We start from the raw sequence: 14644 nt of genomic DNA on the forward strand, positions 1-14644 counted from the left end.
GCATAGGACTTCCCGGATGATTCCATGCTGCTGTGCAGGGTTTTGGTTCAAATAACACCCCTACCTCCCCCAGTGTGGGAAAAAGATGCACATCCCACTGCATGAGAGCACTGCAGGCCTGGGTGTGAGGGCTGCACAAAACTTTACCTCTGATAATCATTAAAGGCTCAAATCCTGTCAGGTCTGGGGCTTCTGATGCCTGGGATAAACACAGTCCTGGTCATCCCTGGCACCACCAGTTCCTGTTTCAAGGATGAACCTGTAAATGAAGCAGAATTGTTTATGATTTTTTTTTCATCATTACATAGAAAAGTTTAGGACAAAACTAAGTTTTCAGCTCTTCAGATTCACCCTGAGAAAGCAGAAAAACAGCAGGAAGAACAAAATCCAACTGAAAGCATGTTTCTTTTGAAAAGTATTACTCTACACACATTCCCTTTGCCTCTTTCCAGCACCCAGCAAGAACAGATTTCACATGAGCAGCCACAACCACTCTGCTGAGAACGAAACATGAAAAAGAGATACCTGAATATTTTCATCCACCCCAGCAGACTCTGCCAGCAGCATATCCCTGCCATTCCTGCCTAGCCCTGCCTTCAGCAAAACAGCTGAATCTGTAGCCTTGCCCCTCCTTCTCTGCAGCACCCATCACCCGTATTTCTTAGGTCTGAGCCATTAGGCTGAAATTCGGAGACACCAGGTGCCTTTTTGGCACTGTGGGCAGAGCTGCAGATTTCTGGATAAGTGTTCTGGGGTGGCAGGTGCTGCTTGAGCATGGAAAAGCCAAGTTCCTCTGCCTTGCACAACACCAGTGACATTTGAGGTGTGCCAGGCCACTGCAGCCCTGGGAGAGCTGGCAGGGCACCTGTGAGGAACAGCATTTGAGCACGCTGTTGTTGCATTGGATGGGGATGTAGAGGGGAAGGTAATGCACAGATCTTCTTGGGTGACACCTCAGTGACAGCCAGGGTGACACCAGCTCCTGCTGGCAGCAGCCATCTCCACATCTGGTAGCTCCTGTGACCCATTTGGAAAGAGCCAGTCCCAGGGCCACACGCTCACCCCCCACCCAAGCATTATCCCAATTGGTGGCACTGCTGGAGATGGGGAGGGGCAACCTGTGGGGACAACAAGGCTTTGGAGCTGGCATCAAACGGGGCTCCAGGACAATGTCTGGGTTAAGGGAAAGGATGAGGACTGGGGTGATGCCCAAGTGGGTCATTTAAATGTTCTCAAAGCTAACCACAATGCTTTTTTGTTTCCAAAATCCTCTTTTAATTTCAAAATGGACCTGAACTAAAATGTTTCATTAAAAAACAGTACAAAGAAATAAGTGGGGTTTTTTTAATGAAGTTTATGTAATCCCAGAAGACTGGCTAGTGGCAGATTGACCTAGCCAGTGTTTTCCCACTGATGGTTTGGAATTTGTTTCACTGGGGAAAGCTGCACTGGTTTCTTTGATATGGTTTTTTTTTGGTGTGTGTGTGAGTGTTGTTTTCTGATTTATTTTTATTCCAGCAAATTATACATACACAGAAAAAACTCTCACTGCTTCTTCCAGGAACTCTCACACCTCCTGACCACTTGTGCCAACACTGTGGTCCCTGGGCTGGGTTTCCCACACAAGCCAAGGTCCCGTTGCCCTGCGGAGACACACAAACCAGCCCTCTCCTCCTCAAACCTCTGAGTGCCTGGAGCAGGACCAAGGGCTCAGCCTGACTCAAGATTAGCTGCACAGGGTGGTCACACTTTTAGGTTTTTCTCTGCTACACCACCACCTGTGGTGTACCCTGGAGCAGGGAGGGAGGTCAAGGCTGTAATTTGTTTGGCTGAGCCAGACTCGCACCACATCAAGACTTTGCACACACTCAGGAGCAAACATCCTGGATGTGATAGGACAGGGAATGTTCCTTTTTCCTTCCATGTTTGTTTTCTAAGCACTTTTCATGATGCTGTGGTAAAGAGCAACCCTGTGAGACTCGCCCATCACTGCAGCTCTCACGTGGGATACTGGGAGCTGTGAGCGGGACCGGCTCTGCCTTCATCCCAGGGAAGGTTCCCCAGGCAGTTGGGATTAATTATTAACCTGATTTATTGCTGTGTCTTGGAAGGTGGAGCAGACGTCACGGACTGACCAGTCTGACGTGGGACCTTGGGAAAGACATCCACCCCCACAGAAAGCTCCCTCTGCTTGCCCATGCTAACGGCCATAAACCAGACCCCAGGTGGGGTGAGTTGTTTTACTCATTAACCCCAGTGCCCCGTGGCTGTTTCCATCCTGGCACCTCTGCTAGAGCAGGACCATGCTGGCACCCAGGATGTAGGAGGAGGTTTTCTGCCTTCCTACAGCCAGCTGCTTCATCCCACTCCATTGGCCTCGGCATTTCACACACTGAAACACTGGGGGCTGCCGAAACACCTTTCAGCCACAGCTGAAAGCTACACCCTCTGTCCTGCCTGGAATCAAACACTCTGGGATTTGCATGATTTCTTCCAAAAACAGGGGAGGAGTGTAAGTTGCTTTGCAGGGTAATGGCTAGGCCAGCCCCCGTTGCTTCGGGGTCCCCAAGCTGCTGTTGCCCTTTGCAAACCCAACCGTGGGATGCAGCTGGGGCTGGCAGGGAAGTTCTCCTGGTCATTGTGCCAGGAACCACAGGAGCAGGGCAGGGGGAAGCACACTGCAAACCTGGGTGAGCAAATCCCAGGTCCAGACCCACCCAAGGGTTTCTGTCCTTGGGCTTCCCCTTCCTCATTTTCCCCAGTGAAAAGGCCCCCTCCAACCTCATGGCTGCTGCACAGTGAGGATGCTGCCTTCTCTTCCCATGGGATTTGAACCCCTGGGACACCTGGGTGTCCTGGGGAGCCCTGTGTGGCTGTGCTGTTGCTTTAAAGCAGCAGCTGGATCCAGCTGTGACTGCGAGTAACCCTCACCGCAGCCTTGCCCAGCCTTTTATGCATTTTCCAGTGGTTCCAGAGGCGCTTGGCGGCAGCGCGCAGGGGAAACCGGACTCACTGGCTGCTGGCGAGCAGAATGGGAGGGGAAAGGGAAAACATTTCCCTTCCCAGAGGAGGAGGGGGAGCCCAGTGCTGCAGCTTGGGCAGTGGGCACAGAGAAGGCAGGCTCTGGGGTGTGATGCAAACAGCCTGAGGCTGGGCACAGTGAGCCACAAGCCCCAGCAAGAGATGCTGACCCCAGTGTGCCTCAGTTTCCCTTGTGCAGAAAGCCCCAGGGTCTGGGTTTTTCCTGATAACCTATGGTAGGATGGCATCCAGGCACTGAAAAAAACAAGCCCATGAGGACATAAGATGGGGGACGTGAATGAGGGGTTTGAGGTGGGAGACACTCTCATGCTGCCCAAACCCAGAAAGGAAGGAGGATGGGGCGCTTGGCCTTGGGAAGAGAAAGATCTGTCCTGGTGCTGAAGAACGGTCGTTTCCATCCTGGACCCTCCAAAGAGGTGGAGAAGAGGAAATCAGGAGTGTTAAGAAAGCAATGTAATGCCAGCAGTGAAATCAGGAGCCCTGCCTGTAGAGATGCTCCTGCCCATCGCAGGGACCATGGGCCTGTCCTGCCCAGCCCTTGCCACCCTGACCGTTCTGCCATGCCAGCTATGGGCACAGCCTGAAGGTAAAGCCCTGGTTGGGCATCATCCCATGGAGCCTCTCTCCCAGCTCCATTCTGGGAAGAGTTGGGCTCCAGGTGCCAGCACAGCCCTGGGAAGCTGTGCTGCCTGGGGACTGGCATGGGCCCAGAAGCCATGAGCTGCAAGGAGACGTGTTTTCCGTTGGGCAGGAGAGCACTCGCGACGTCTCTCATGAGTCAGATGGAAAGGACGGCTCAGGAGTCACCTGAGCCCAGCGGCTGCCTGCCCACAGCCCCTCTCCAGGCCAAGTGGAAAAACATACAGCCCCATACATGCCTGCTGAGACCCTGAGCTCTGGCCGAGCCCCCTCCTAGGCTGGCAGATGCAGAAATGCTCACATTAGCCTTTTTTGGCCAAATTGGTTTAGGAGAGAGGCAAAGACAACTCAGACGTCCCTGGCTCTGTGGCTCTGCTCAGCATTAATCATCACTCTGCTGCTGCTCGGCGCCAAAACCTGGGCTCTGCTACAGCCACTGGTGGATCTGTCTCCAGCAAGAGACGGAGAAAAGGAGAAGGAGGGCATGTGGAGTGCAGACTTCCCCTCTTTGGCGGGGGCTACTGGACTGAAGCCATGGCAGAGCTCCCTGCATGCGCACAGAGGGAGGGCAGCACCCACAGTGCCACCCCTGGGCAGGCACCCTCTGGGCACAGGGGATGACCCTTGCATGGGCACTGCTCCCCAGACCAGCTCAGGGAGCTGGTGGGAGAGGTGACAACAGCAATTTGCTAGCCTGGGAGTAGCTGAGACATAAGAGAGCCCTCTGGAGAGGAGAAGAGAGTCGGCACACCCAGACGCATTCCTGAGGTTTAGTTTCCATGGTGGGATGTTCACCCGACGGTGAAGTCATTCTATGCTGTGAGCTGAGATGGCCAGTGAGTTAATGCATGGATCCAGCTCCTTCCCTGATTCACAGCAGGCGCAGCCACAGCCCCGTGCCATCCCTCGGGCTGACGACTTTCACGTGGCTCTGGCATTTCCAGTGTCTTGGTGCAGGGAGGCTCCAGACACCGCTGCTGGGTTGATCCCTGCCTCACCATAGGAAACCAGCTCCTGCTCAGGGTGGAGGACAAACTGATGGCTCTCCTGGGTCTTTCCAGCCCATTTGTATCATCACACTGTGCTCCCCATTGTGGTTTACTTTCCCATCATCCTCCCGCTGTCACTGGTGACAACAGGACAGAAATGCACCACCCTAAGAGGTCATTCCTGCAGGGCCAAAGCTTTGAGGATCTGCCCAACACTAGAGAGAGGTTGGGAAGGATAGAGAATTGGGCATCATGGAAGGAGCAGGATGGAAAGCCCATCAGTCCTTGGGGCGAGGTGGCAGGGACATTCCCTGGCACAAGCAGCTCATGGTGCCAACACCGAGCATGTGGCTGCAGAGTTCAGCAACAGGGCTCTACAGATCAACAAACCAGAGGTGTGGTGGGTGAACTAGCCCTGAAATGTCAGCCAGCAAGTTGATAGGATTATTCCCAGCCTCTGGGGTGGTTTTTGCAGGTCTGGAGGCACAGGGATGTGGCCAGGCTGCCCAGAGCCATCATCTGCCATTTACTCACTCTCTTTTTGGGCCATGGCTATTTGTGCTAAAGGGAAATATCTAAGTCTGACTTTTCATCAAAGTTCAACTCCCTCACAGTCCAGTCAGCTAAATCCCCATTTAGCATATCCCTTCAGGATGCATCTCCTCATCAACACCACTGCAAGGGCCTTCTGCACACTCTCTGCACCAGTGGTCCCCTCCTGCTCTCCCCAGCAGATGTGGGCTCCAGGACAGGGGCAAGCTGAACCCCAAGGGGCCTCTACTCTTCTCTTGCTGGTGTCTTACATGAGCACATGATACGTCTGGAAGACAGTAGCACATGCCTAATCCTCAGATACATCATGGGGGACCTCTCTGGGTGGTAACACCACCATGTGCAGAGCTGTTTGCTTTTGAGATAAAACCAGATCTTCCCATACATGCTTACATCTAATCTAAACCAGAAATCCCTCCCTGCTTCTCATCTCACATGCAGCCAGGCACAGAGGTCCTAACTGGGACCACCAGGAAGCCATTCTCCCTTTGGGACTGCCCAGAGCTATGAGCACTGTTGCCTGCTCCAGGAAGTGACAAGCCACCTCCTGGCTCTGCCACGGCAGGTGACATCCCTGGGGCCCAGGAGTTGATGCTGGGGATGTGTAAGGTGCTGGCACAGCCTGGCAGCCGCCTGGGTGTGTGTCAGCCAGAACGGGAAGTGCACAGCCAAACTGAGCCAAAGAAAACCAGCAGCTCCAGGGATGTTTTACACGAGCCAGGATGGAGCCCCAGCCCTACAAGCCAGTGCTCAGGACACCAAAATGTGACACAAGACAGCTCCCTATCTCAAGGAGCCCATGGATATTTCCAGGGCTTTCCCAGCCTTTCCCCAGGCTTTGTTTGACAAAGTCACGTGAAAGTCCAGTGATGGGTGCAGACAGACCCAGCCTCCACTGCCCCTTTCCCGTTCCCATCCCTGACCCCTCGCAGACACCCAGGTGTGATGCAAGGCTCCCTCAAATCTCTCCAGCCCTGGAAACCTCCTTCAGCCTCCCTCCATGCTCGGGCCCTTCTGCCTCCACTCCAGGCTAATGAGATCCATGTCGCCACCTTTCCCTGGGAAGCCGGCCCCTCCTGCGGCAGCTCTCCGCTGCTCTCCCCGCCGGCTCCCAGCTGCCCTCCGGCCCGGCTGACTCACGCTCGGCGCACACTGAGCCCTTTCAGCAGCCCTCGGCCCCGAACACTGTCCCAGTCTTCCAGCGCCGGGCGGAGCCCCCCCCCCCAGCGCCCGCTGCCGGCACAGGCTCCTGGCCAAAGGGAGACATCCACGCCCTCCCTGAGAGAGCGGCTTTCATGGCCGGGGAGCCAAAGAGCTTCCCGGAGTAATCGGGGCCGGGTGAGGCACAGGCAAGAGCTCGACTGAATGGGATGGACACACAGACCGGGTCGCTTTGAGCAACGGCCAGCAGTTAAAAAAATAAATAGATGTATTTGAGAAGAAAAAGGTTTACAAGCTTCTAATGTGACCATTCTTGGCTTGGACAGATGAAACCTGTCAGGAATCTTTTCCTCCTTTCTGCCTTCACCAAACTTCCTCTGACCAACAGCGGGGCTCTGTCTGTGCGGGGATGGGGCCGGAGAAGGGGCTTCTCTGTTGCCCAGCTCCCAAACCAGCAGGGGCATGGGCACCACCATCCAAACCACCCCCTCACCTGAAAACTTTGCAGAATCCTCCATCAGAGGAGCTGCTGGAAAAGCCACTTGCACTTTCTCAGGGCTGGGGCTGTGCAGAGAGCGGGCTGGAGCCATACTGCAGGGCAGCACCAACCCCTGCACTGCACTGGGCCCTGCTTGTGCAAGGGGACGTGCTGGCCATCCCCAGAGTCTTGTGTCTAATGGCCAGGGGTGAAGTGCTGGAGCCTGGGAAAAGTCCATGCATGGAGTTGTAGGGGAGGGTGGTGCTCAGGTGTACCCCAAAAGGAGCCTTACCAACCTGTCACAGCCTAATATGAGGGCTTTTCAGCTGTCAGGGCCTCTCCAGCAAGGTGCGCATGCCTCAGGGGACACAAAAGCACAAGGTGAACTCTTGTGACCCCGGGTGACACAGTGGGGATGTGCACCAACCTTCGGGCATGAGACTGCAGGAGAATCTTCTGCCTCTTTCCTTCCTGCCTCTTGCTGTGTTTTTCACCTGTCATTTTCTGCTCAGTTTTCCAGAATGCCCAAAATACCTGACAAAACAGATTCCTCTGTCTGTCCAGGGAGATCACCATTACCACAGCTCTCAGCGCAGGCTGGACAAAGGGGACAAAGGGGCCTCACCCTCACTCCGTGGGCAGCGTGGCAGGGTCACCAGTGTAGCTGAAGCTGTGCTGATTTACACCTGTAGAGCATTTGAACCTGCACCAAGCTCAGCTCTGGGCTTGGGAACAGGGTTAATGGGAAAAACCTACAACCCTGACTGTGCTACACTGCAAGAGGCAGCTGAACAGGCTCAAGGGGAATCTCCACCAGGAGTTTGCAACTGACTGCCTGACAAACCTCTGCTCTTGCCCAGGCATTTCTCCTTGGAGGGTTTGTTTGTCCTCTTCCACAAGTAGGGCCAGAGAAGGGAAATCTCAAAATCTTGGTGGGAGGAATGTGGTAGCTGAAGGGCTGAGATGTGCATCACAGCCACCCTCCCCTCTGGGCACTCGCCAGGTTTCGGTAGCAGTGAAGTCCCTCTTCAGCTCCTGAAATGAAACTGCAAATGAAACCACCACAACAAATGAGTCAGTTTTATAAGCCTGGAAAGAGGCATGAGGTTTTGTAAGCTGTGCTTAACCTGTGAAAGGTCACCTGGAAACTGCACTCCTGGCTGTGTGGGGTGAAGCCGCGTGTGTGTGGACACCAGCAGCAGCTGCCCCAGGGAAAGGACGTGTCTTGTCACCAGATACTGCACAATGCTGTGGTGAGCACAGCCCACAGACTCAAACTGCCTTAGGGCAGAGAGCAAGTGCTGCTGCATCAGGCTGCAGAAACCCTTTCCACTCCTGCTCTCCTCAGTTATCCTTCCAACATTACCTGGTTTTGTTAAGGAGGAGGGAGATGGATCCTATGAAACCCTTAGCACAGCCCAAGGAGTGTGTGGGGAGGACAAGACCCAGCTTTCCGGGCAGTGGTAGCTGTGCCAGATATTATGATACTGAAGGAGGGTGGTGGCAGCCACGGGGGACAATTCATGGATGAGGTTTAAAAATATGTACAAAGCCCTGCGATTCTTGGAGCCCAGAGGGACCTCATTTCCCAGGCCTTGTGTTGCTGAAGTGGAGGAAGGGCCAGTGAGCATTTCCTACACCCAAGCCCTGCAGGGCACTGTGTGCTGGGGTCAGCAGGGAAGGAGGGGACCCCTGCCCCTGCAGGCAGCTCTGTTTTGGGCTGGTCATGAATCCCGGATGGGTCCCAGTGAGCAATCTGCTCACAGGGCTGACACAAATATCTCCACTGCTCCTGCTGGCCTTGGGATCACCCATCCAGCGGCAGAGCCTCGGGCCAAGCCATAGCTCTGCCAGCAACATTATCTCCACTGCTTGCAAAGGGAGAACCAACGCATTTCACACCCAGGAAACACAGAGATTCTTTTCTCAATAATCTGGAAAAGCAATTGATATTTGTGTGGAGGAAGGGGAGAGGCAGAATAACGTATTTATGGAGCTTTATTCGTCACTGGTTCCTGCACGGCCAGGCTGGACAGCTCTAACCTGCTCCAACCTGCTCCTTTGTGGCAGAACACATTGTTTGAGTAAAACCCAATACCAGCAAACTCAGTAATGCAACAGAAACCTGGCCAGATGCTGCCTCCAAAAAACAATGCAACAGGAAAAAGTAATATTCAGGCTTAGAGCAAAAGGAACAGTGCATGAGGAAATGTGTAGCACTGGTACTTTGCACCCCATTAACTAGGGGTGGCAGAGCAAAAGAAAACCTGGGCTGGGCGTGCACAACCCCAATCTTTGCCTTTGGTGTGGGTTGCACGTTCAGTGGATGTGGAGGAAAAGTCAGATCCCACGTAACAGCTTTTAGCTGATGTGGGCAGAGCATGGGCTAAGTTTATGTAGAAGCAGAATCAAAACTGTTTCAACTTCACTTTGTGATGTTAATAATATGTAGGAGCTTCCCTCCTGAACCACACCAGTGGGGGAGACATGTGGTCGTCCAGACAAACACCATCTATTTCTCACCCTCAGGGTCATGCACATGAGCTTCAAACTGTGCCTGGAAAAGAAAATAAGAAGAAGCTAGTACTGATCATGTTGACATTTTAAGTCTCCAGGCAATCTCAGCAGTGTAAGGACAACACTGCTGCTGTTCCCCCAGCTGCACCCTTCCTATGCACAGAGCAGTTCTTGCACCCTCACCCTGCCTAAATAATTTCACTTTGCTGCAAGAACGCAGGAGACAGCACTAAGGGATCATAAGAATCACCCCTACCAACAAGAAATGGGACCCTCCAATTAAACAATAAGGATTAAAATAGGACCCTTCCTAAAGCTCACCCTCTACCTTTTTGGGGTGCTGGTCCCCAGCAGCCTCCCAGCCCTGCTGCCCACACTCCATCGAGGCTCAGAGGGAATCCCCATATCTCCCTGCTTTTCTCTTGCAATCTCCGAATCTCCCCTGAGGCAGCTGCAAAGCCCCGTCTTGCTTGAAGGAGTTAAAACAAAGAGACACTTTAAAACTATTACATTTGCATTTGAGACAACCACCCACCACAAAGGTATTCCTCAACTTCTTTGTGATGTGCAAGTTCTGAAAGTAGGTGTGGTGGTGGTGGTGATGGTGGTGGTGGTAAAGTTTCCATTCCGGAATCTTTACAGGAACTACCTCAATTTCATATTGATTCAGCCTTTCCTGCACTAAGCCTATTGTATGACCTTCTCCATGGTTAAGCCTAATACAAACTACTTGGTATATACACACCTGAACGCAGGTCAAACTCCAGGTTTGAGCTGCTCTAAGAGAATCCTGAATACAAATGGCTCTAAATAATAATCCAGGCTGAAATGCAGCTGCCTTGTTGATTTGGTGCTACAAAGGCACATTTGGTGCTGCTGCCAGGCAAACAGCAGCCATTTGGGGCAGTTACAGATCTATTGCATCAGTTCATGATGAGACACAGAAGAAAAGCTCTTCGTGATTAAAAAAGTGATATCCTCATCCACAGGACTGAAAAGGAGCCTGCAACAGGCAGTGACAGCCTGACTTGGAAGAGCTGCTGCAGTAGCATGAACCTTTCCTGAAGTGGTGAAAAGCTAGCACCAGCTCCCAGTGCAGTATTGATTTCTTCCATGCTGTTCAACTGGGGGTTTAAAGGCCCCTGCCAGCAACTCCCTGGAGGCAGAGCAGATGACCAAGAGTCTCCTTTCAGGGCTGTGTGCCACATCCTCTCAGATCTCCCCAAAAGTGTTCAGGAAAACCCACAGTTTCTACTCTCTAACTGGTCTAACTGGTGTCCAGAAACTGGGTGCCAGCTCCACACCAGCCCCTGCTGCCACCCACACAGTTCTTCTGGTACCCAGCTGGGCTCAGACGAGCTTTTTCCTCTCCTGAGTTGTACTGTGCTTCCACTCCTCGCATGCTGTGGCCAGTGCCATGCAAAACACAACAAGAAGACCCACCTGCCCTGGCTGGGGCCAGGACAGAGCTCATTTTCTCTCTAGTAGCTGCTGTCGTGCTGTGTTTTGGATCTGGGACCAAAACAGAGCTGATAAGGCAGGGGTGTTTTAGCTGTTGCTTACACAGCACAAGGCCAGCTCTGTTTCCCACACTGTCCCACCAGTGAGCAGGCTGGGGGTGCACAAGACAATGGGAGGAGACAGAGCACAGACCCCAGCTGATCAAAGGGATAGCCCAGACCGTGTGCCAAAGTGCTCAGCAATAAAAATTGCGAGAAAGGAGTTACAATGTCTGTCTTCCCAAATAAGAGTTATGCATGATGGAGTAACTGTTCTGGCTCTCCCAGGAATGGCCGAACACCTGCCTGCCCGTGGAAAGCAGAAATGAATTCCTTATTTTGCTTTGCTGGTGCACACAGCTTTTGCTGTACCTATTGAATTATCTTTATCTCAATCCACAGATTTTCTTACTTTTGCCCTTCTGCTTGTGTCCCCCATCGTTCTGGGAGGGGGGGAGCAGATGAGGGCTGTGTGGAGCTGAGCTGCCCCCCAGGGTTAACTCACCACACACCCCAAAGGTTGGGCTGATAGCACCCCACATGCATCATCTCCCACATGCCTAAGCAAGAACGTATTTCCCCAGGAGCTGATTTTCTAGCAAGGACAGGGTATTCCCAGTACAAACCACACTCATAGCCCAGAGAAAATTAATTCAAGGCAGCACGTGGGTCACACCAGAACCTGTGCCAAGCTGCAGGACCAGTCAGCTCTGCAGAAGATAAGGCAGCGTGAGAGTTTACTTCTCTGCCCAGGACAACTGTCTGTGTTGGGAGAAAGAAGCAAAATATGCCAGCTCATCTGTCATCACACTGTCCCGTTCCTACTGCCAGAAATGGTTTGAGGGGTGTCTAAGGAAGACCAGAGGTCTCACCTCTGGACAGGTAACACTTCAGGGCTGAGTTGCCCTGAACTTTTCTTACTAGGAAATAGCTTTGCATAAAGTACTGACGTTAGAAGGTAAAGGTAATGAGAGATTGTAATCAGCCCGGGTACAAAAGGAAGGGAATTCCTGCTAATACCAGAGACCCTAATCTGGGATCTTTTTGGGATCAGGTCTGTTTGCAGGAAGAGGCTGTGGTACAGACAAAAGGGGTTACAATCAGCAAGCACCAAACACCCAGCCATTTTTCACAGAATTCCAGCTTGGGACAAGCATCTTTCAAAGCCTCCTTTGCCTCTGTAATGCATGAACATGATCCAGCTCCATGGAATAATTCCCATTGCAGGAAAAAATAAGGTAACCCCCCACTCCAAACAAAACAAAAAGTTAGAGAGAGGGAAGGAAGCAGGAGGCAGGAAAGTACAAGGACGCTCTTCAGAGAGGCCACTGCTGCAGGATAAAGGGACAGATTTTTATGAATGTACTGAGGTTTATGAATGTACTGAATGTACTGAGGTTCCCTCTGAAACTTATTTTAGGCACCTGAACAAAACTTACCAGCTTTGTGCAAGAGTTTAAACAATCCCCTGCTGCCAGCAAGGAGCAAGTGCTTGTAGAAAAGTAGCTGCCTCCTCAGAGCTGCTTGGGGGATGCTGGACTGGGTTGAAACACAGGAGATATTTCCATCTCACTAGGAACAAATAATGAAACAATTAGATGTAGAGCAAGGATGTATCTTTTTCAGACTGGGCTTTCCAGATACAAATGTGTTACTGTCACCAGAAAGGTGTCAGATCACCTGGATTGGTTTTGGTTAAGAATCCTTGGTCTGTGCCCTGTTCATGGGCATGACCCAGGAGCCAAATCACTCGAGATGAAATTGGTTCTCACTGCTGCCATTTCGGGGTGACTCGAGCAGTGACACAATTGCTGACACTGCTTTAGTTGCTGTAAATGTGGTTTCAGAGAACCTTAGGAGCCCCAGCATGGTCTGAGATTTGTAGAAGTTCACAGTGGCTCACACCCACCTTTCTGCAGTGCTGGCATGGAGCTTTTGGTACAGTTAGTCAGGATGGAAATTCTGGCTGTTTCAAATAGCCCAGTTTCCACAGGCCTTGAGGGTGGAAGGGGCTTAATCGAAACAGAACTGTTTTCCTCAAGTCCCAGACTGCCACATTTCATTGCCCAGCTGTTCACTTGGATGAGGAAGAAATAGAAAGGAGCCAGTTTAATGGAAAATCATGGTAGGCCACAATCTGCAGAATTAACAAAAAAAAGTCATCTGCTTACCAGGAGCCAGTCCCCTACAATACTGCAAATTTGATCCTGGGGGAAGGCTGCTGGAGAAAACAGTAAAAATTTCAGGGAGACTGTGCTGCTTGACAAAGAATTCATTTGGTGCTAATGGTTCTGCTTCTTGCAACAACATGAACCACACTCCCAAAAGGCAGTGCATGAGCAGGCACAAACAATAAAGTGATTTGTTCTCAGGAAGGATTCAACCTCTGCCAACAGTCAGCCGGATCCAGGCAAGGGCTCTCGGACACAGACCGGCACACGGCAGCCCAAAGGAGGAACTCTATCACTTGGCACACAGCTGCTATTTCCAGCACTTTCATCCCATCCTCACTCCAGCTCAACTTTTTCACTCTTCAGAGGAGGAGAACCAAATCTGGATCTACAAAGGCCAGATTTTTTCCTTGAGATGAGTAGAAGGAGGTGTCCTTGAACTCCTAAAAACCCTCTGCAGGTGGTCTGATTGTCAAATGGCTGCAGCATTTGTAGCTGTGAGTTACAGCCCAATATAAAAAGCACCTTAAACATCTACAGAATAAACCTTATTGTTTCAGGTGTCTGCTACTTTTTATTTGTCCTGTTTATTTGGTTGCTCAGAAGAATTAGCTCTTAGCATTATTAAAAGAAAAAATTAAAATGAAGTAACACTTTCAAATTATTTTAAGATGAAAGCCAGCAAGGCATATTGAAAACTATTTTTGAAATTAAAAGCAGTCCTAGGTCACTAGCATGCAGAGTAAACAAAATAACTGACACTCCCAAATCTGTTGCCTTAAAATTATATCAGAATAGCATTTCCCATACTTGAAGAAGATAAGAACAAAACATTAAGGTTATTCAGGTGACAACTTTAATGAAATAAGATTTCTTACTGCTTATGTGAAGCATTCTCACTTTCACTGCCATCAATTACTGCCCTAGTTTCTTGGAAAATTGGACCATATGCCAAGGCCTGCTGACAGAACTTGTACGAAAAGGAGGACATGTTCCAGAAAGTTATTAGAGGTCCTAGGGTGCGCCACTGAGCCTGTTGTTTGGACAGCTTCAGGTCCTCAAAAAGTGGAAATTTGGATCATGATGCTGTTATTGAATACAATGTCATTGCAGGGCAGAAAGCAGCCTGGAGCTGGGAGGAAACCTGCTTTGAAATATGGGATCCCAACTCCTGACAAGATGTCAGGCTACAGAATTACTGGTCTGATAACACAGTAGGATGATGTTCTGTGCTCTGCACCCAGAAGTCGGTTTCTTTTTCAAATCCATTAGCAGCAGATTGCCATAGCTTGGCCAGAACAGTCTGGTCTTAGTCTGTTTCGTTTGTCTTGAAACATTTTGCTATTTCTCACCTGTCAATAAACTCTCAAGAGTCTCCCTCCTTTCACAATTTCTATGAATAGGTTGGGAAAGTGCAGCCTAGCCCAGAGAAGTCCACGTGGCTCAGTCACAGAGGTATTTTGGCACATGGTTCCCACAGGATCAGTGGAGGTTTGCAAGGCTATAATTATATATATCCTCTCTGCTTGCCATGCCCACACACCTCCTCGAGCTCAGGGGCCCACACAGCACAGGAGGTGTCTGGGGTGCCTGGCA

At 51.2% G+C, this 14644-nt stretch overlaps 1 long non-coding RNA gene across 1 annotated transcript; it reads right to left on the reverse strand.

The window, feature by feature from the left end:
* Positions 1-6633: 6633 nt before the first annotated feature.
* LOC128792642 (uncharacterized) lies at positions 6634-7156 on the reverse strand. The gene is made up of 2 exons (XR_008432498.1): positions 6877-7156; positions 6634-6782 (listed from the first exon to the last, which is right to left on the reverse strand). It is a non-coding gene; the product is annotated as an uncharacterized LOC128792642 (long non-coding RNA).
* Between the last annotated feature and the right edge of the window lie 7488 nt (positions 7157-14644).

Source organism: Vidua chalybeata, chromosome 10, assembly GCF_026979565.1.
Source record: "Vidua chalybeata isolate OUT-0048 chromosome 10, bVidCha1 merged haplotype, whole genome shotgun sequence".
NCBI classification, from domain to species: domain Eukaryota; kingdom Metazoa; phylum Chordata; class Aves; order Passeriformes; family Viduidae; genus Vidua; species Vidua chalybeata.